Source organism: Puma concolor, chromosome C2 (genome assembly GCF_028749965.1).
Source record: "Puma concolor isolate L17-30 chromosome C2, mPumCon1.1.hap2, whole genome shotgun sequence".
Classification (NCBI taxonomy): Eukaryota; Metazoa; Chordata; class Mammalia; order Carnivora; family Felidae; genus Puma; species Puma concolor.
In genome coordinates, this window is record NC_141675.1 from 61,286,639 (window position 1) to 61,306,460 (window position 19,822).

Consider the following 19,822-nt stretch of genomic DNA (forward strand, 5'->3'; position numbering starts at 1 on the left):
GTAATGCTATATTACATTGAAGATGAAATTAATTTTGTAGCTAAAATTATAAAACTAAATTTTCCCATCTTCCCACAAAAAAAATGGACCATCAACTACATTGTTTACCTTTCTGCAAATAAATTATTTCTACTTGCTGCAATAAAAGTGCTTTCATTGGTTACACTGTGATGTGCCCTAAAAATTCAGTACCTAAGCCTGTAACTTTCTATTAACATTTCAAATGCAGTCATATACACTAACAATTGCACTCTTTAACTTCTAAATCCCGTTTACAGCTTATTTACTGTGAAATTAGCTTAATATTCTTTGTTTTTAAAATTTTTCATTTATTTTGAGAGAAACAGAGACAATAGGAGTGGGAGAAGGGCAGAGAGAGGGAGAGAGAATCCCAAGCAGGCTCTATGCTGCCAGTGCAGAGACCGACATGGCCCCTGAACTCACCAAACTGAGCCAGAACCAAGAGGCGAATGCTTAACCAGCTGAGTCACCCAAGTACCCCTAGCTTAATATTCTTCATAACATTACCTATTATCATGACCTTAACAATCTAAAAACATGTAAGAAGCAGTACTTCAGATTTATCCTCCACATATTGGTTATGCTAGGTAAATATGATTTAAAAAAATTTTTTTTTAATGTTATTTATTTTTGAGACAATGCAAGAGACAGAGTGCAAGCAGTGGAGGGGCAGACAGAGGGAAACACAGAATCTGAAGTGGGCTCCAGGCTCTGAGCTGTCAGCCCAGAGCCTGATGTGGGGCTCAAACTCCCCAACCATGAGATCATGACCTGAGCCGAAGTGGGACGCTTAACTAACTGAGCCACTCAGGCACCCCATTATGATTGTTTTTAAATCCAAGATTCAAATAACATAAAAACTGACTTTTTTAAAAAAGTCAGTTCAGGACTTATCAAAGACTTATATTTATTAATAAAAACTGAGAGCATCATCAAATTTTAAAGCCAAATACCAGCAATCATTTTTTTTTTTTTTTAATTTTTTTTTTTCAACGTTTATTTATTTTTGGGACAGAGAGAGACAGAGCATGAACGGGGGAGGGGCAGAGAGAGAGGGAGACACAGAATCGGAAACAGGCTCCAGGCTCTGAGCCATCAGCCCAGAGCCTGACGCGGGGCTCGAACTCATGGACCGCGAGATCGTGACCTGGCTGAAGTCGGACGCTTAACCGACTGCGCCACCCAGGCGCCCCCCAGCAATCATTTTTTGACAATATCTTGTGGGACAGGGAATTGGCAAATTCATAAAAGCATATAAGGTTACAGCAACTCAGAGCTGTTTAATTTATTCTGAGATTATTATAGTATTGAAAGGATTAGGAAATTTGTTTTCATGACCAAAACCTAACACAAATTTATCCCTGAAATTTAGTTTGCATGTTTTTAAAATAATGATCTTTTTACTCTCATAAGTATATAGGTTTAAAGTAAATAAGGTATTACCTTAAGACCCAGGGAAATATGAAAATTTTCAAGAAGCCCAAAATATATAAACTTCTTTGAAACAAGCACTACTCAGTTTTACAAAGTCACCATGTCTAAAGCAGGTGGTATTAAAAGTAAAATTCAAAAGAAAATGCCATGGTTAAAAAACAAAATGAAACAACAAAGGAAAAAGCAGCATGGATTCTGCTGAGGACAAAATGAGATCACATTAGGGAAGCATAGAATCCATTAAAAGTCAGTTAGTTTCCTCCACGTCTGTATTTTGTTATAATGAATGTTGCCTGCAAAAAGCAGGACAGTGATAAGGTCTCCAAAATGCTCTGTTGTACAGAAAGTTTGCTGTAACAGAATATGACTCCTTTGTCATTTTGCTATAGAAAACGATCTATTCTGATTTTAGAGATCTCCAAAAAAACCAAACATCTTTCTACAATTTATTTTTTTAATGTTTATTTTTGAGAGAGAAAGACACAGAGCATGAGTGGGGGTGGGGCAGAAAGAGAGGGAGTCACAGAATCTGAAGCAGGCTCCAGGTTCTGAGCTGTGAGCACAGAGCCTGACGCGGGGCTCAGCTCAAACTCACGAACCGAACCGGGAGACATGACCTGAGCAGAAGTCTGACACTTAACTGACTGAGCCATCCAGGTGCCCCTTTCTATAATTTGTATTATAAAACTTCTGTCATAAGTCCTTTCATCTAAAGGTAGAAAGCAAGTCTGTTTTACTTATTTCTGTATTTTTGTCCCCAGCAGAGTGCTGGAGGCACTGTCCATGGATGCACTCGTTCATTCAATCATTTATGCATTCATTCAGTGAGTATTTACTGAGAACTTACTTTGTGCCAGATACTGTGTAAGTAGTGAGGTAAGGCACGTGACAAATGACAGGACCCTACCCAGGTAGCTTATAGTCTAATGAGGGAGACAGACATGTATCACATGAATTACAGAAATGATGGGAGTTCCTACTGTGATGATGCTACAAAGGGGAAGTATGGAGTATGATGAAGATACAGTGGGAACTTACTATAGTTAAGTTCTAATTTTAGGAAGGAGGAGTCAAAGAAGGTTGGGAAAGGTTCCCCAGAGAAATGACATTTAAACTGAGATCTGCAAATGAACTAGGAGTTGGCCAGATCTGGGAAGGGGAGGAAGAGCAGTCCAGCAGGGAGATGGCATATGTATAAAGGCTCCCAAGTCAGGAAAGAACTTACATATGTAAAAACTGAAAGGTGCAATAAGTAAGAAAGGCTGGATACAAGGATGGAGAGTTAGGAAGGAGGCAAAGGATAAACTGCAGCATTAAACAGAGTAAGAGAATAAGGGTATTTGAATATTTAAGTAATTTTAAGTCCCTTTATCACGTAAAATAAATAATTTCAGGCACTGAGTCTTTATTCTATAATATAAAGGACTACAATCAGAAGACCTGGATTATGCCTAGTCCCACCAGTCACTAGTTAAATGACCTTACACGTAACCAATCTGAAACTCTTCATTCTCTGTATAAACAGGTACTTAATTATTTTACCTACTGGGGATAGAATAATACAGAGTCCTGTTCTCATGACTTTCTATACTTAAAAATAGATGCATATGGAGACATCCTAAGTCCTGTAAGAGATGATGTCCAAAAGCTGACACCAAGGCTCCTGAAAACAAAAATAAGAACAAATGTGGACACTGGTGAACTACAAACTACGATAAAAACATAAGTGAACGCATAACTCTGTGAACCCTAACTACTTCAATGTGCAGAGATCCAAAAGGACCACAGTACTTTAGCATGTGACTGAAAGAGGATAAATGCAATAAAAACATTATTCCATCACTGCAATATAGATGAAATATCAAAACTGTAATGGACGTCAGAGACGACGAGTAATGACAGAACTGAAACAAGGAGAAAAATTAACACATACTGAACAAGTGCATTAAATTAATTTTACTTATTTCCAAATTTTTCTGACTTTTGGGTCAAAAGCTCATTCCACAACCTCATAGCTGCATGCCAAAAGTTAGAGAACTCACTTCACACTTCCCCCAACAAAAAACAAACATCTACACTGCCATCTAGAAAATATATTAACACTCTTGCTTTACTATCACTAACTCATGTTCAGTTTACAGTCTATGTAAACTACCACCATATCCTTCCAATATAGCATAGTTATCCCCACATAAATTTTCTACTTGTTTAGTTGATCTTCCTTTCCTTGTGTCCTGCATTACTCACGTTATTCCTATACTTCCAACTTCATTCTATAGTATCAAACCTCCACTTTATTTTAAATGTTAACTTCTAGACCATCTTAACTTCAGTCATACGGGGAACAATATACCTCTAATCCTATAAAATGTTTCTGCATTCAAAAGTCAAACACTGTTGATAATATTTTCAGAGTACATTAAAAAATCAGCAGTTTCAATGGTTAACATATACAGTAGTAAACCATGATTAACTATTAGCTAGATACCTAAGTATTGTATATAAACTTATCACAAAGAAATTCTGATGTCAAAAAACATACACCTAAAAGTCCATTAAGGAACTATCCAATAGGAACATTCATACATGGTCACACTAACAATTATAAAGAAGACTGTTAACAAGCATACTGCTTTCTGCTTAATACAAAATATAAACGTCCGATTTTCCCATTCTTTAACATAAAATAGAATGAATTAAAAGTCGTAAGTAATGCTAAGAAAAATAAAATAAGTGCCTGACGTTTTTACACACATGCACGTGCACATACACACACCAGGGTCAAGAAAATCAAGGGGAAAGTAGAGATCAACAAAAATGTGATGTTACTTCCAAAAAAATGCAACGTATATTCTTTTCTAATAATGTGCACACTATACTCTCTTGTTGCTGTTATTATTTGAAAAAAAGTGTAAAATAAGTTTTTTGAAAGAATTCCTACACTACTGTTGTCAGTTTTACAAAATGAGAGTAAAAACAGTCGGTCCTACAGTAGGAAGGGAAAGGAATGCCTTGTAACTATAAGGATGGGATATATATTTTCGACATTCTCCTATCTCATTATCTGTTTAAAATGGTGGTACTTGGGGCGCCTGGGTGGCGCAGTCGGTCAAGCGTCCGACTTCAGCCAGGTCATGATCTCGCGGTCCGTGAGTTCGAGCCCCGCGTCAGGCTGCCTGCGCTGATGGCTCAGAACCTGGAGCCTGTTTCCGATTCTGTGTCTCCCTCTCTCTCTGCCCCTCCCCCGTTCATGCTCTGTCTCTCTCTGTCCCAAAAATAAATTAAAAACGTTGAAAAAAAAAATTAAAAAAAAAATGGTGGTACAGGGGCACCTGGGTGGCTCAGTGGGTTAAGTGACAGACTCTTGGTTTCAGCTAAGGTCATGATCTCAGGGTTCGTAGGTTCAAGCCTCCAGTTGGGCTCTGTGTTCACAGCTCAGAGCTTGCTTGGGATTCTGTCCCCCTCTCTCTGCACCTCCCCCACTCGCTCTCTCTTAAAAATAAGTAAACATTAAAAAAATAAAATGGCGGTACAGTCCATCACTTAATATACTTCTAATAAGTAAGTTGAAACTCAACATTATTTTTCCAAAAAGTTAGAATGTGTCCTTCTTTTATTGAGGAATTTCTCCAACTCAAAAAACTCTTCACTTCACAAAGGGCTTCTTAAAAATGCACAAAATGCATTACTTTGCGATTTTCCCCACTCACTTCAAAAGACCACCAACCTCTCTACCCCTTTTCTTTCTGGTGCGGCAGCTCTATTCAGAAGCGGGATTACAACTGGATTAGATCAGATCTGTCCCTACGTGTGTGACCTTGGGCACGTCATTTATCCCTTCAGTTTCTCATTTGCATCTTTGAAACGGTATCTTTGAAAACAGAACGGGTGTAAAGATACCTTGGGACTTATATCTAGGAGGGTTAAGGTTTTCTGCTCAGAGGCAAAACTGCCTCCTTAGAGGGGCCACATCATGAAACTAGAACTGAATCCGTAGGTCTCTGTCAACATTTGACTCTTCCTTCTACAGTTCTCTTCTTTCAAAGGGCATAACCTGAGTCACCTCAAGAGCAGACTCCCAAGCGCCCCTTCCCTCCTCCACTCCTTCCCTATCCTACTTCTAAAGCAGGGGGAAAACAGCAGCCACATCTCCCCGCCCCAAGCCACACCTTCAGAGGACCCCACCCCAGACACATCCGCCTTCTCCCTTCTCCGGGGGCACCAAAGGCCAACCTCGCCCTTCCCCTCCCGCCCCCACCTAGAGGAGACTTCCTGGAGGCGTTCAAGGCCCGAGCAGGGCAGGCAGCATTTACAAACCCGCTTTACGCCACTCGCGTAGGGTAACCTCGCTTACGCCCATAGGGCCCCGTTCCCAGCCCCGTCCGCTCCGCCTGCCAGAACCAAGCCCAAGTGCCTCAGCCACGGCCCCTGTGTGACCCCAGACCTCTTCTGCTCCGCTCGGGGCTACAGAGACTGGGAAAGAACAGCCACACCTTACCGGCAACTGAGGCACTGACTTCACTTCCCACCTTTGGAGCCCTCTTCAACTCCCGGATCAATTCACTCCGGCGACGCCGGAAGGACCCGAGAGGAACCAGGCGTTGTCCGGAATCCTGCCCAGCCGGAGTCGCGCAGGGGCCTATGGGGATTCGTAGTCCCACTCGCCGGCGTCGCTTGCAATTCCTGCACAAGCAAGACTACAACTCCCGGCAGGCCGTGCGGTAGAGCCTAAGGCGATGGGTGGGGACACTTCTACCCAATAAAAGGACAGTTCCCTGCTTTTGCGGGAGGAGGTGAGACGGCTAGAGAGGGTGCTTGAAAAGCGGGGGGAAGGGAGGGGTCAGCTCTCACCTGCGCCAATCAGGGTGCTGGGTCGGCCCTGCCAGCGACTCACCCATTGTGGGGGCGGGCTAGCGGAGCAGAGGAAGGAAGGGGGTTGGGGAGAGAGCTTGAGGTGGGGAACGAGGGGTGGCTGAGCTGTGGGCGCTGCATCGGGGGGAGAGGAAGCAACGCGGGAATCGCCGGCAGAGAGGGAGGGAGCTCTGTGGGGATGCGCTCAGGCCGGAGGGGCAGCTTCCCCGAAAGCGGTAGAGCCCCAAAGACACCAGGCGGCCAGACCTGCGGGTCGCGGAGGGGTAGAGTGAGCCTGGGCTCCTCGAGGAGGCTTCCGGGCCAGGGAGGCAGCTCCAGGTGTGAGGCCACTGACTGAGGAGAGAGGGGTCCCCAGGGAAAGGGAAGGGGCAGAACAGCTGCAGAAGTGCAGGGAGCGGGAAGGTACTAGGGCAGCAGCTTCCCGCCGCCACCAGCCGGGGCAGCAGCAGGAACAGCAGGGGGAGGAGCAACAGCTGCCGAATTCACCAACTAGAGGAGGGGGAGGCGGAGCTTAGTTCACTGTAGCAGCCGGAGGCGCAGTCTGGACGGTAGTTTCCCGGGAGAGACGAGAGCAGGAACACGAGCAGAGCGGAGCGCAGTCCTCCGAGCATCAGCTCCAGCATCCCACCAGGGGTTGCAGGTGTGTGGGAGGTAAGCGTGGGTGCCTCTTCTGGGCGTCCTCATACTGCCCAGGAGAAAGCGTCTTCCAATAGGAATTCTGTCAAGGCACAGGTAGTCTCTGACTCGGGTTAGGGAAGGGGTGCGAACCCTTTTAGAAGAAATACGTACATTTTGGACTTTGAAGGGGGGAAAAAGCAAAAGGTGGCTTGATTGTGGGTATAAAGGGCGTGGTTAAGTGTTTTTGGCGTGAGTTACACCATTAAAACTGTTTTGGGAGATCTTAGGATTTAGGGAAACCCGGATAATTGAAGATGAGGTTGATGGTATCTGGGTAGGTGCGTAGCTGGTTAAAAAAAAAAATGTCATTGATACAGAATTACTTCAGAACTCTTTCACCAGGAAAATAACTTTGCATTCTTCTTCAGTGTCTACCCCTTACGTTTTATCAGATTGTCCTACTACCGACCTGTTTTCCAGGGTGGTTTACTGCAGGTTCCTAAAATTGAGAGAGATCTGTATTAAGGAAGCAAATGCAGGCAGAATAATCAAGATGACTAAACCTATCAGAAGTATAACTTTGCCAGCGATAATGTAAAAATGTTTTAATGGATGGATACTTAGCTTTCCTTCCAGTGGCTCTAGAATATTGGAACAAAGACCAGGACTCAGCCTACAGTGGGAACATATGGTGTATTTCGTTGCTGCTTCTTATTCTCTCATTTGGGTCTGGTAATATTTATGCATTTGAAAAAAAAAAAACTACAAGAAAAGCTGTGCGAGGATCTTTTCTGTTAAGGGGGTATGTGCTAAATGGTTACCCTTAGTGTGTGTCGTGATGGGTTCAGGCTTAAAACACATGTAATAGTATCATAAAAAAAATAGTTTATTCTTGGTATTAAACCATGTACAATTTCTCTGATTGTTATTAAATACCTGTGGATGAAAATATGTTTTAATACTAGGTAAAGGTGAAAGTCATACCTACCTTTGTGCAACTATGATAAAATTGCAGGCTTTCTTTTTAGAAAGTATGTAAATAGCTATTTTCCTAGTCATTTTCTTTTTGTTTCCAAGGTTCTCCAGATTACACGGCTTTTAATCATAGTAGCATATTGCAGCACGTTTTCCTTTGAAATGCTTTCATTGTGACAGTTGTGTATTCCAGGGTCTGGGTGAATAATTTGGATTTTTTTTTTTTTTTAACTAGGGCCAATACAGTGGGGTAATTATCTTCTGTTTTCTGGTTTTGATGCTTTCCTCATTTACTTAGTATTTCAGGATTTTATTTTTGTAAAGCACACACAGTTCCTTTTTCAAAAAAAAAAAAAAAAAAAAAAATGGCCAGAAGGAATTCTCTTTATAGATTAAAGTTCTATCCTACTGAGTGCTACTACTGATAAGCCTAAATGACTTATCAGTATATTTACTCCTCACCTCCAGCACCCCCTGCCACATTCTTATACACCAGAGAAATATATACACGGACAGATCTTAGAAAAACAGCCGCTTTTAGATTGTCCCCAAGCAAATCAGGTATTAGAAGCAGCAGAGAGCTTAGAAAAAAGAAAAAGCAACAGTAGCCACTAAACTTAGCAGTCGTGGTTAAGGATCTGAGTTTATCTTTGCTATATATCACAGGCGAGTTTATTAATCCACGTAGCTGAAAAGACACTACGTAACTGATTTTAGGAGAAAAAAATGAGTACTAGAATATAGTGAGGCTTTGAAAAGATTGTTTTTACCCTTGTTATTTGTCATTCTGTGGATTGTTCTGAATTAGTCTTAGAATCTTTCTTAGTCTCTGCTACCAATTGATTTTGTGAAACTGAACACCCGCTGTCACTGATTTATTTACTCCATGTAATAATAACAATTAATAGTAATATTGGCAATGAAGTTCTTTCAAAGCCTATGTTAAAAGATCTTTTGAAAGAGTTTGGTTGGGAATCAGTTAATAATCAAGTAAATGGGATAGAAAAAAAAATATCAAAACAGTTGGAATTCAGATATACTCTGAATCCCAACTATTTCTAGGTCTTCTGCTGTGAGGTATCATAAAGGATAGAGTCTCATTAGGAATGACTGAGTTTGTAGTATTAAAGTACTGGATTTTTCTCCTGCTTCCAAGATTTGGATCCTTTTTATTATGTCAGTGAAAGAGATTGGGTTCCTGTATCATTTGGGAGTAAGACCATGTTTTTATAAGGGAGAAATCTTTAGCAATATATAGTACTTAGGTATTTGTTACCTTGAACTTGTGTCAAGAGATTTTAAATTGGTGTTCACATTAAATCTCATATAATATGAAGTCTTCTTGACTGTATGTTACTGGTGTTGAGATGATTGTTCATGTCACAGTTTATAATTTTATGTAAAGTACTACCTAGGTAAAAAGCATATTATTTGTTCTGCTCTTGATTTTTACTATTTGTATATGGCTATTAGTGAGCATATGATGAGAAAGAAAAACCAACAGAGTGCAGAATGTCTCTCTGGAATGGATAGTGCTCTGGAAATCACTATTTGTTTTTTAGCCAAAAGACTTGATTAATTTAGAATTGCAATATATTTTGAACTGTTTTTAAATACAGGATTCTGACTCTAAGTTTATTGAGTGAAAATAATTGAGTAGCATAGATTTCTGTAACAGGAGGATTCACTGATGCATGCAGCACAAAAGAGCGAGACTTAAAGGTTCAAGATCAAATGGTTTTGGTGTGTTGGGAGGCTGATTTATAGAAGGAGGTAGATATGAAAAATGCTGTTTGATAAACAGCTTGAGAAACTGCCCTTAGCAAGAGAGAAAAGAGATTTGATCTGTATTGTTAAATGCCTAGAAGTGATTTCATGGCCTTTTCTCCCCCCAATCATTGCTGGAAGCCTATACCCATTGTGGGAGACAATACTTTCCTATACTGCATTTTACAAGACCAGTGCTCTAACCCCTGAGATACGGAGCCTTGTTTCCTATATTGCATTTTAAACTGGAGTCAGACTGGCAATAATTCATTAGATAGTGAGTGATCGTGGGTTATTAACGCAGAGCAAAAAAAGATCCACTGTGTATATATTCACTTCAAAGTGAATGAATTATTTGGACATAAAAAGAAGTAAAAACCCAAAAGGTGTTTTTCCCCTTAGTAACAGAGATACTTGAACCAGATACTAAAGGTGAGCAAGAGCATCCCCCTCCCCCTTCTTCCATCAAACTTCAAAGGTTAATTACTGCTTTGGGGGATCAGGATTAATTATACAATGGTAACAATTTGTTTTTGTTTTGTTTTCAATCTAACGTCTTCAAAATTTAGTCCTTAAATTTTGGTAAGTGTGTTTGAACCAAGTAGGTTATTAGCTTCTAGAGACCACATACTTCTTTTCTATCTCCTGCTCATTCTGAGCATCTTGTGTCATGCTCAACATAAAGTAGTGGCCCTATAATCGCTTACTGAATTAGAACTACTGGCTAAGACTTTTTAATGTACACATTGAGACATTTTGCGTTTTGATAGACAAGGGTTAAGTTGACCTCGCAGAGTAATTACTATACATTAGCCTTTCTAAGAATGTCTTTGTGCTGGTTGGCCTTTGCAGAAGTGTCCATTGAGCCCAATTTCATTCAGACAGTGTGGGCTGCAAAGACTGATGTACAACTTTGTGTGGTACCATTTCTAAATTCATCCCAGAGATAGGGAATGTGGATGAGGGGAAAGGGCTCTCCCACTGGTGACAACCAAGTTTGCATTTCCAGCCGGGTCAGTCTATGGATCAACACAATTTGACCTAAGTAAAATGCCTTTGCTGAAGCTTACCCATGAAACACACATTTCATTCCATAAAACCTGAATTTATTCTTCCATTTTTATAATCACTTGTTAAAAAACAAGAAAAGGAGCAAGAAGAAAGGAAGTCAGACTGTGTTTAAGTACATGTGGAATTGGGCATTTATTGTCTTTTGCATTTAAGCTTCCAGAAACAGATTAATCTGATTAGTGTAAGAATGAAGAATTCAAATGTGATTTTTCTTCTATTACTCCAAAACCTGGAGAATTTGAGTTAGTTGTCAATAGTTCTTTAGTAGTAAATTTAATAGTAACATATTTAACTGCCTTTTCTTTGCTTTTTAAAATTTTTTTTTTCAACGTTTATTTATTTTTTGGGACAGAGAGAGACAGAGCATGAACGGGGGAGGGGCAGAGAGAGAGGGAGACACAGAATCGGAAACAGGCTCCAGGCTCTGAGCCATCAGCCCAGAGCCCGACGCGGGGCTCGAACTCACGGACCGCGAGATCGTGACCTGGCTGAAGTCGGACGCCCAACCGACTGCGCCACCCAGGCGCCCCTCTTTGCTTTTTAACATAGCTTTGCTAGCATGCAAATAGATACAAATTGCTTAGAACTGATGATTGATTAACCTTCCTTCTTCATGTTCCTTTGGCATGACTCTTCATGCTTAGCATTGTGCCTTGTGTAGAATTAGCTGAGTTCGTAACTGTCTTCCTCACCAGATGCTGAGTAACTTCAGAACTGTTTCATTTACCTTTCTATTTAAGAGCCTTATATAAAGTCTATCCTTGGTAACAATTTATTTAAATGTTTGATTACCTATAGAGAAACATAATTTTACATTTTTCACAAACAAATACAACTAAAAAAGGGATTGTTTCTTGGACCTCTCTTTTAGCTCCAAATGCAGCCCTTTGCCCACAACTGTTGCTTATATAGAGTTAAATATAAATACTGATGTCTATTGTGACGTTGTGAATGAACAGAGCAAACATTGCTATTAATTGCAACATTGCATAGGCGTGTACTTCAAATATAAATTTATTAATTGGATGCCTTTTGGCATTGTCTCTCTTTGCCTCTAAAATTTTGCTGACTTAGGGGCACCTGGGTGGCGCAGTCGGTTGGGCGTCCGACTTCAGCCAGGTCACGATCTTGCGGTCCGTGGGTTCAAGCCCCGCGTCGGGCTCTGGGCTGATGGCTCAGAGCCTGGAGCCTGTTTCTGATTCTGTGTCTCCCTCTCTCTCTGCCCCTCCCCCGTTCATGCTCTGTCTCTCTCTGTCCCAAAAATAAATAAACGTTGAAAAAAAAATTAAAAAAAAAATAAAATTTTGCTGACTTAAAGATGTACTTTTAAGTAACATTCCCCACACATTCATACACACACGGTCTATGGCTTTTCTTCTTGATACATAAAAACAGAGACTTAGAGAAAAACAGATAAATGTTACATGAAGCTTTGTCGTAACAAATTTAACTGGTCTTGAATGTTCAATTTTTAGTGAAATGGTTGCATTGGGAGGCCTAATTTATATAGATATTTGTCATTTTGAGCCAGCAAGGGGAAGGGTTGAATTTGGCATTCACAGGGCTCTGTGCTAACCTTCTGTACATCATAGCTACTGAAATGTGCATGGTACCTCCAACTCCAGCCACTGCTTCAAGACCCCCTTCTGGTTCAGCCTAGGAAAGGAGCCTTCTGAGCTCCTCCCAGCTTCTAATTTAGTGTGGGAAGGAAGGCAGTTAGAATTTACTTTGATTTAATAATCTCATTTTCCTAAGTGTACTGTTTTTCCCCGATAAATCTCATACCAGAGTTCTCAATAACAGTAACTGAAGGGTCACAAAGTGATTTCTATAGCACAATCTAGCAATTCAGTGAGTACCTAACAACTTGAAGTCCATTTCCCTCCCACCGTCTTGGCTTCTTTTGAGTGGGCCCACAACAGTTCACTGGAATAGTTTTGATATGTTACCCACATTGGATTGCTTCTGTCATTTTCTTGATAAATTTGCTTTGAAAAACTAACTAGTATGGAAACCAATTTGACAATAAATTTCATATATTGAAAAAAAAGAAAAACTAACTAGTTTTATTTGAGGTCTTTAACCCTATGTAACTTGAAGTGTTAGTTAACTTTACTTTTTCCATCTTTTAATAGTGTGCTGTAAACACTTTATTATAATGCATAATTTTAATTGTTGGGTACTTCAAAAAGCCATCAAAAATCATTGAAGCAATCAATGTTTTTTTTTTTTTTATTTTTTTTCAACGTTTTTTATTTATTTTTGGGACAGAGAGAGACAGAGCATGAACGGGGGAGGGGCAGAGAGAGAGGGAGACACAGAATTGGAAACAGGCTCCAGGCTCCAAGCCATCAGCCCAGAGCCCGACGCGGGGCTCGAACTCACGGACCGCGAGATCGTGACCTGGCTGAAGTCGGACGCTTAACCGACTGCGCCACCCAGGCGCCCCGCAATCAGTGTTTTTTAAGATACAGTCAGCCTTCCAGTTAAACCTGTACAAAGCATCTTAAGTTGCTTACAGATATCAAATCACTTTTTCTATGGTCAAACTAAGTTAAACTGTATTTTATAAGTCACTTGACATCTAATACTGGATAAAATTTTAATAATACCAGTATCCTGACAGCCACATAACAATGGTATAATTTTTGTTTTTGCTAAGTCAAGGCACTTTTTACAAATTGTATTAAAAATAAAATGCTGGAGAGCCTGGGTGGCTCAGTTGGTTAAGCGTCTGACTTCAGCTCAAGTCATGATCTCGCGGTTTGTGGGTTCGAGCCCCACATAGGGCTCTGTGCTGACAGCTCAGAGCCTTGGAGCCTGCTTTGGATTCTGTGTCTCCCTGTCTCTCTGCCCCTCCCCCACTCATGCTCTGTCTCTCTCTCTCTCTCTCTCTCTCAAAAATAAACATTAAATAATAAAATAAAATGCCAATAATCCAAAATTATAAAAGCCTAATCATAATTATTTGTTTTTTAATTATAAGAACAGATTTAGTTAATAATTACTAATATAAAGTTAAGTATTTTGAAGGAGAAAGAAATCTTGTCAAGATTATTAAAAAGCAAATTCTTACTCATATGGCCCAAAAGTAATTGATAATTTAAAAAATAGTTTTACAGTACGTATCAACTAGAAATGCTTTCAGCTTCAAGTTTTATGTACAATTAATATAAAACAATAGGGATTTATTATTCTAGAACAAGAGGTCTAGAAGTAGTTGTTCACTTTTTTGTTTAGAAACTCGGTGTCGTCAAAATTTTGTGCTCATGCTTTTTCTCGTACTTGCTGCACGTAGGGTGTTCCTCCTCATCCAGATGTCATCTTCTACTTCAAGGCAGGAAGAATAAGGAATGGCTGTACCTATCGAGTGTTTCTCTTTTAGTCAGGAAATAAAAGCTTTCCCAACAACCTGTTCCTGCAAATGTCCAATGTGGACCTACTGGCATATGGCATGTGGATGCCTCTAGCTTTTTTTTTTTTTAAGTTTATTTATTTTTGAGACAGAGAGAGACAGACCATGAACAGGGGAGGGGCAGAGAGAGGGAGACACAGAATCCGAAGCAGGCTCCAGGCTCTGAGCTGTCAGCACAGAGCCCGACGCGGGGCTCCATCTCACGGACCGTGAAATCATGACCTGAGCCAAAGTCGGATGCCTAACCGACCGAGCCACTCAGGAGCCCCTGGATGCCTCTAGCTTTAAGAGAAGCTTGGGTATCAAGGACTTTTGGCCTTTGCGGTGGATAAAGCAGGGAAACAGTAGCTTGAGAATAATTTGGGGGTAATGAGTCAATAGTTTCAGCTGTAGCCTCATAATTAAGACCATGTTAACTTTAAATTGTATTTCTTCTCATTCTAACTCTGACGACTGTTTATTTGTTGTTTCACCCGGGTTAGAAAAAGCTAACCATCTTATACCACGTTTTCACTTCTGTAGCTACCAAACTTCACGTCTCTGGGCCAAGGCATTCCTCACAGACTGATGGTATCTCTGGTTAAAAGGTCATCTGGCCCATACAACATTTAATACTTGTCCTATACTTGTTATCACAGATGTAATAACACCTGAAAGGATGATTCTCTTATAAATCTACTTTAAATTTCAAGGTAACAATGAACCTCCATATAGACTGTATTTGAGAATATAGATATAATACAAATGAAAGAACAATTAAATATTAGATTATTTTTTAAGATTTGTTTAGCTGCCTGAAAAAGTAAAATAAGCCAGTTTCATAGAGAGGAACTCATTCTAAAAGATTTTAATCCTGGAGGCATCTGGGTGGCTCAGTTGGTTAAGCGTTCAACTATGGCCTAGGTCATGATCTTGCCGTTCCCGAGTTCGAGGCCCGCATCAGGCTCTGTGCTGACAGCTCAGAGCCTGCAGCCTGTTTCAGATTCTGTCTCCCTCTCTCTCTGCCCCTCATGGGCTTGCGCACTCTCTCTCTCTCTTTCTCAAAAAAATAAACATTAAAAAAAATAGATTTTAATCCTGGGAATGATGTTATTGCTAAAATGTGAAACATATCATCAACATCCATACAGTAATTATTATCTAAATTTTGACTAATTCTTACAGTGACGCATCTTTGATTTATGGTTTTCATAAACTGTGATTCCTTGAGGTTAGGAAAGTCTGAGGAAAGAACTGAAACTGAGAAAATGGAAACAAATATATAGTTTTTCTACATTAAAAAAACTCATAAGGAAAGATGTTAACTGTAGAGTTTTATATAGCAGTTGTCTGAATTTCTCTATCAATATCTTTATTTTTCAATTTTTACATTTCTGTCATTTGATTTCAGGTGAGTGGCTTTATTGTGTCAAAATTCTCCACATAGGGGCACCTGGTGGCTGTGTCGGTTAAGCATCTGATTCTTGATTTTGGCTCAGGTCATGATCTCACGGTTCGGTTCGTGGGATTGAGCCCTGCACATCAGGCTCTGCTCTGAGGCGGAACCAACTTGGGATTCTCCCTCCCTTTCTCTCTGCCCTTCCCCACTACTCGTGCTCACTCTTTCTCTCAAAATAAATAAATAAACATTAAAAAAAATCTCTTCAGATACAGTCATATGTAAATTTCTAAGCTACTTTCACAATCTGTGGCATGGGGTTGGTGCCTCACAGAGCTAAAACAAAATGTATAAAGTCACTTTTTCCTTGGCATGATCTTTTGTCAATAAAGTTAACAAAAGAAGACATGTGAGACACATTTACATAAAAACAAAGATATGGGACTTAGGGCTGATACTACAACAGCTACTATGGTAGAAGTCCAGAAGAAGAGGAAATTGAGCTAATGTGGCAGTCAAGGAAGGCTTTGAGAAAGACGTAGGGTAGTGTGGTGTGTTGGTTAAGAGCACAGTGTGGCACACTACGGCCTATAGGCACACTACCTTTTTGGTAAATGAAATTTTGGTAAATGAAACACAGCTATGCCCATCATTTACATATTATGAAGATTGCTTTCTTGCTACACCAGCAGAGTTGAGTCATTGTGATAAAGACCATATGGCCCAAAGCCTAAACTATATCCTATCAGGCCCTTTTTAAAAAAAAAAAAAAAAAAAAAGTCTGTCAACCACTGGTTAAGAATGTGGGCTCTGCAGGGGCACCTGGGTAGCTTAGTCTGAGTGTCTGACTCCTGATTTCAGCTCAGGTCATGGTCCCAGGATTGTGGGATTGAGCCACACATCTGGCTCCACACTAAGTGTAAAGCCTGCTTAAGATTCTCTCTCTCCCTCTGCCCTTCTCCCCTGCTCTCTCTTTCTAAAATTAAAAAAAAAAAAAAAAAGAATGTGGACTCTGCAGTCAAAACTGAGTTCAAATTTGGTTTTGTAATCTGTAACTTGACTCAAGTGCTGTTTATGTTGCTATAATGAGATTTCACACAAAGTGCATCGCAGAATACCTGGCATGCTCATAAATGTTATTTTATTAAATGTTAGATTTATATTGTTATGATTTATTAAGTGAACAATAACTTGTAATTCAAATAGGAACTTTAAACTCTAAGTACTCCTTAATGCTAAAACAAATATTCAGGAAACTGGGGAGGATGTCATCTAATTGTAAACAAATTTTCAAGTGTTGCACAAAATATTGTATAGGGATAATAAGATTGATATAGAACTGAAACAACCTCAATGTATGGAAAAGTAAAGCCCAGACTTCAAAATACAATTAAGACTGAACAGCATATTGGATATTGTAGGAAGCCATGCCAGTCAATTAAGAAAGAAATTAAGATACTTAATTGAAATTTAGAAGAAAATGAGATTTAAAAGGGAATATACTACAGAAGAGACATCACTACCAATCTTATAGAAATAAAAGATTATTAAGGAATACTATGAACAATTATATGGTACAATTAGATGAAATGGGCAAATTGCTACCAAAAGACAAACTATCAAAGCAGAAGAAATAGAGAATGTGAATATATACTCAGAAATCCCCCCAACAAAATACTAGCAAATCAAATCTGGCAACAAATAAAAATTATACACCATGATCAAGTGGGATTTATTCTAGGAATTCATTCTAGGTTAGTTTAACATGAAAATCAACCAGTATAATACACCATATCAATAGAATAAAAGGGACATGATCATCCCAATAGACACAGAAAAACATTTCACAAAATCCAACACATTTTCATGTTGAAAACATTCAACAAATGAGGAATAGAAAAGAATCTCCTGGGGTGCCTGGGTGGCTCAGTCGGTTAGGCGTCTGACTTTGGCTCAAGTCATGATCTCACGGTTTGTGAGTTCAAGCCCCACGTCAGGCTCTGTGCTGAGGGCTTGGAGCCTGGAGCCTGCTTCAGGTTCTGTGTCTCCTCCTTTCTCTGCCCCTCCCCCACTTGTGCTCTGTCTCTCTCTGTCTCTCAAAAATAAATAAATGTAAAAAAAGAAAAGAATCTCCTAACCTGATAAAAGACATACAAAAACCCAACAGCTAACATCATTCTTAATGGCGAAAGACTCAATATTACTTCAAGATCAGGAATAATAAGGATGTTTGCCCTCACCTTCTATTCAACATTGTGTAGAGGTTCTAGCTTGGGTAGTTAGGCAAGAAAGAGAAATAAAAATTAAAAAAAAAAACCCAGATTGGAAAGGAAGAAGTCAATCTATCTATTCACAGATGAAATGATCTTGTATATAGACAACCCTAAGAAATACATACACACACACACACATACACACACACACAAAACTATTAGAACTAAAAAATAAGTTCAGCAAGGTTGCATGATATAAGACCAAGATAAATTGTATGTTTGTATACTAGCAATGAACATCCAAAAACAAAATTAAGAAAAATAATACAATTAAAATAGCACCAAAAAAATTTAATACTTAGGAAGTACAAGACTTGTACACCAAGAACATAAAATGATGTACAAAATATCCCTAAAAGAGAGTAAAGAAGACCTAAATAAATTGAAAGATATCTCATGTTTATGGATTGAAACATTCATTGTTAAGATGGTGCTTATTTCCTAAATTTATCTGCCAATCCAGTGCATCAAAATAGATCTTTCTTGGAAAAATTGACAAGGTGATCTTAAAACTTAATGTGAAAATGCAGTGTACCTAAACATACATTTATTAGTGGAGTAGCATTGAGAGTTCAGAAACAAACCTTACATATATGGCCGATTGATTTTTAGCAAGAGAAAGGACAGGCTTCAACAAATGGTACTGAAACAAGTGGATATCCATATGCAAAAGAATGAAATTGGACCCTACCTCACACCATATACAAAATGTGACACAAAATGGATCACAGACCTAAACAAATGAGCTAAAATTATAAAATGCTTACAAGAAAATATAGAAGTAAATTGTCACCACCTTGTATTAGTTTTCTTAGATATGACACCAACAGTACAAGTGACAAAAGAAAATATAGACTTCATTAAATTTAAAACTTTTGTGTTTCAAAGGACACAGTCAAGAAAATGAGAACACAAATCATAGAAGGGGATTAAATATTTGCAAATCAAATACTTGGGAAGAGACATCTAGCCAAAGGGCATAAAGTGCTTTTTTATAATTCAAAAATAAAACACAACCCAAATAAAATAAGCAAAGGAATTGAGTAGACATTTCTTTCTCCAAACAAGATATACAAATGCCCAATAAGCACAGGAAAAGATACAGAATAGTGGTCACTAGAAAAAGGCAAATCAAAACCACAATGAGATATCACTTCACATCCATTAGACAGCTAAAATAAAAAAGACACAATAACAAGTATTAGGGTGTGGAGAAAATTGAACCTTTATAATGTTGGCATTATAAAATAGTGCAGCCACATTGGAAAACAATTTGGCTAGTACTCAAAATGTTAACCATATAGCTAGCCTATGACCTAGCAATTCTACTCTAGGCATATGCCTAATAAAATTGAACAACAAAAAAAAATATATCCACACAAAAACTTGTACACAAATGTTCATAGCAGTGTTATTAATAGTCAAAAAGCAGGGGCAGCTGGCTGGCTTAATAGAGCATGGGGACTCTTTATCTCAGGGTCATAAGTTCAAGCCCCACATTGGGTGTGGAGCCTACTTTAGAAAAAAAAAAATGTCAAAAAGCAGAAACAGCCCACTCACTGTCCCTCAATGAATGGATAAACAAAATGTATAGCCATACATAGAATATTATTTGACCATAAAACAAACAAATGCTACAACATGAATGTCTCTTAAAAACAGTAGGCTATACAGAAAAAGCAAGACAAAACAAGGTATGTTTTGTATAAAACATTCAGAATAGGCAAATCGATAAAGACAGAGAATAGGTTAGTGCCAAGAGACATGGGAAATGTAGAGTGACTTCTAATGGTTATGGGGTTTCTTCCTGGGATAATGAAATGTTCTAAAATTAAATAGTGGTGATGGTACAGCTTAATGAATACATTAAAAACCACTAAATTGTATACTTTAAAAGCGTACATATAAAAGTGTACGTGAATACAGTTGAGCCTTGAACAACACAGGTTTGAACTGCATAGGTCCACTTATGTGCCAATTTTTTGGTATAGTACCATA

The 19,822-nt window shown here is 39.1% G+C and overlaps 2 protein-coding genes across 6 annotated transcripts in view; one reads left to right on the forward strand and one right to left on the reverse strand.

Moving 5' to 3' along the window:
* The window catches only part of PDCD10 (programmed cell death 10), a 46,953-nt gene extending 40,849 nt beyond the window's left edge, over positions 1-6,104 (reverse strand). The window contains exon 1 of the mRNA XM_025913594.2: positions 5,954-6,104. The gene's annotated coding sequence lies outside the window, so the exon portion shown is untranslated. The remainder of the gene's footprint in view (positions 1-5,953) is intronic.
* Positions 6,105-6,536: 432 nt separating this feature from the next.
* Positions 6,537-19,822, forward strand: part of SERPINI1 (serpin family I member 1) — a 72,381-nt gene continuing 59,095 nt past the window's right edge. For 3 of the 5 annotated variants that reach the window (XM_025914037.2, XM_025914036.2, XM_025914035.2), the window contains exon 1: positions 6,538-6,978. The gene's annotated coding sequence lies outside the window, so the exon portion shown is untranslated. Of the gene's footprint in view, positions 6,979-19,822 lie in introns of all 5 variants that reach the window. The other 2 variants (XM_086674667.1, XM_025914033.2) reach the window with 2 other exon arrangements.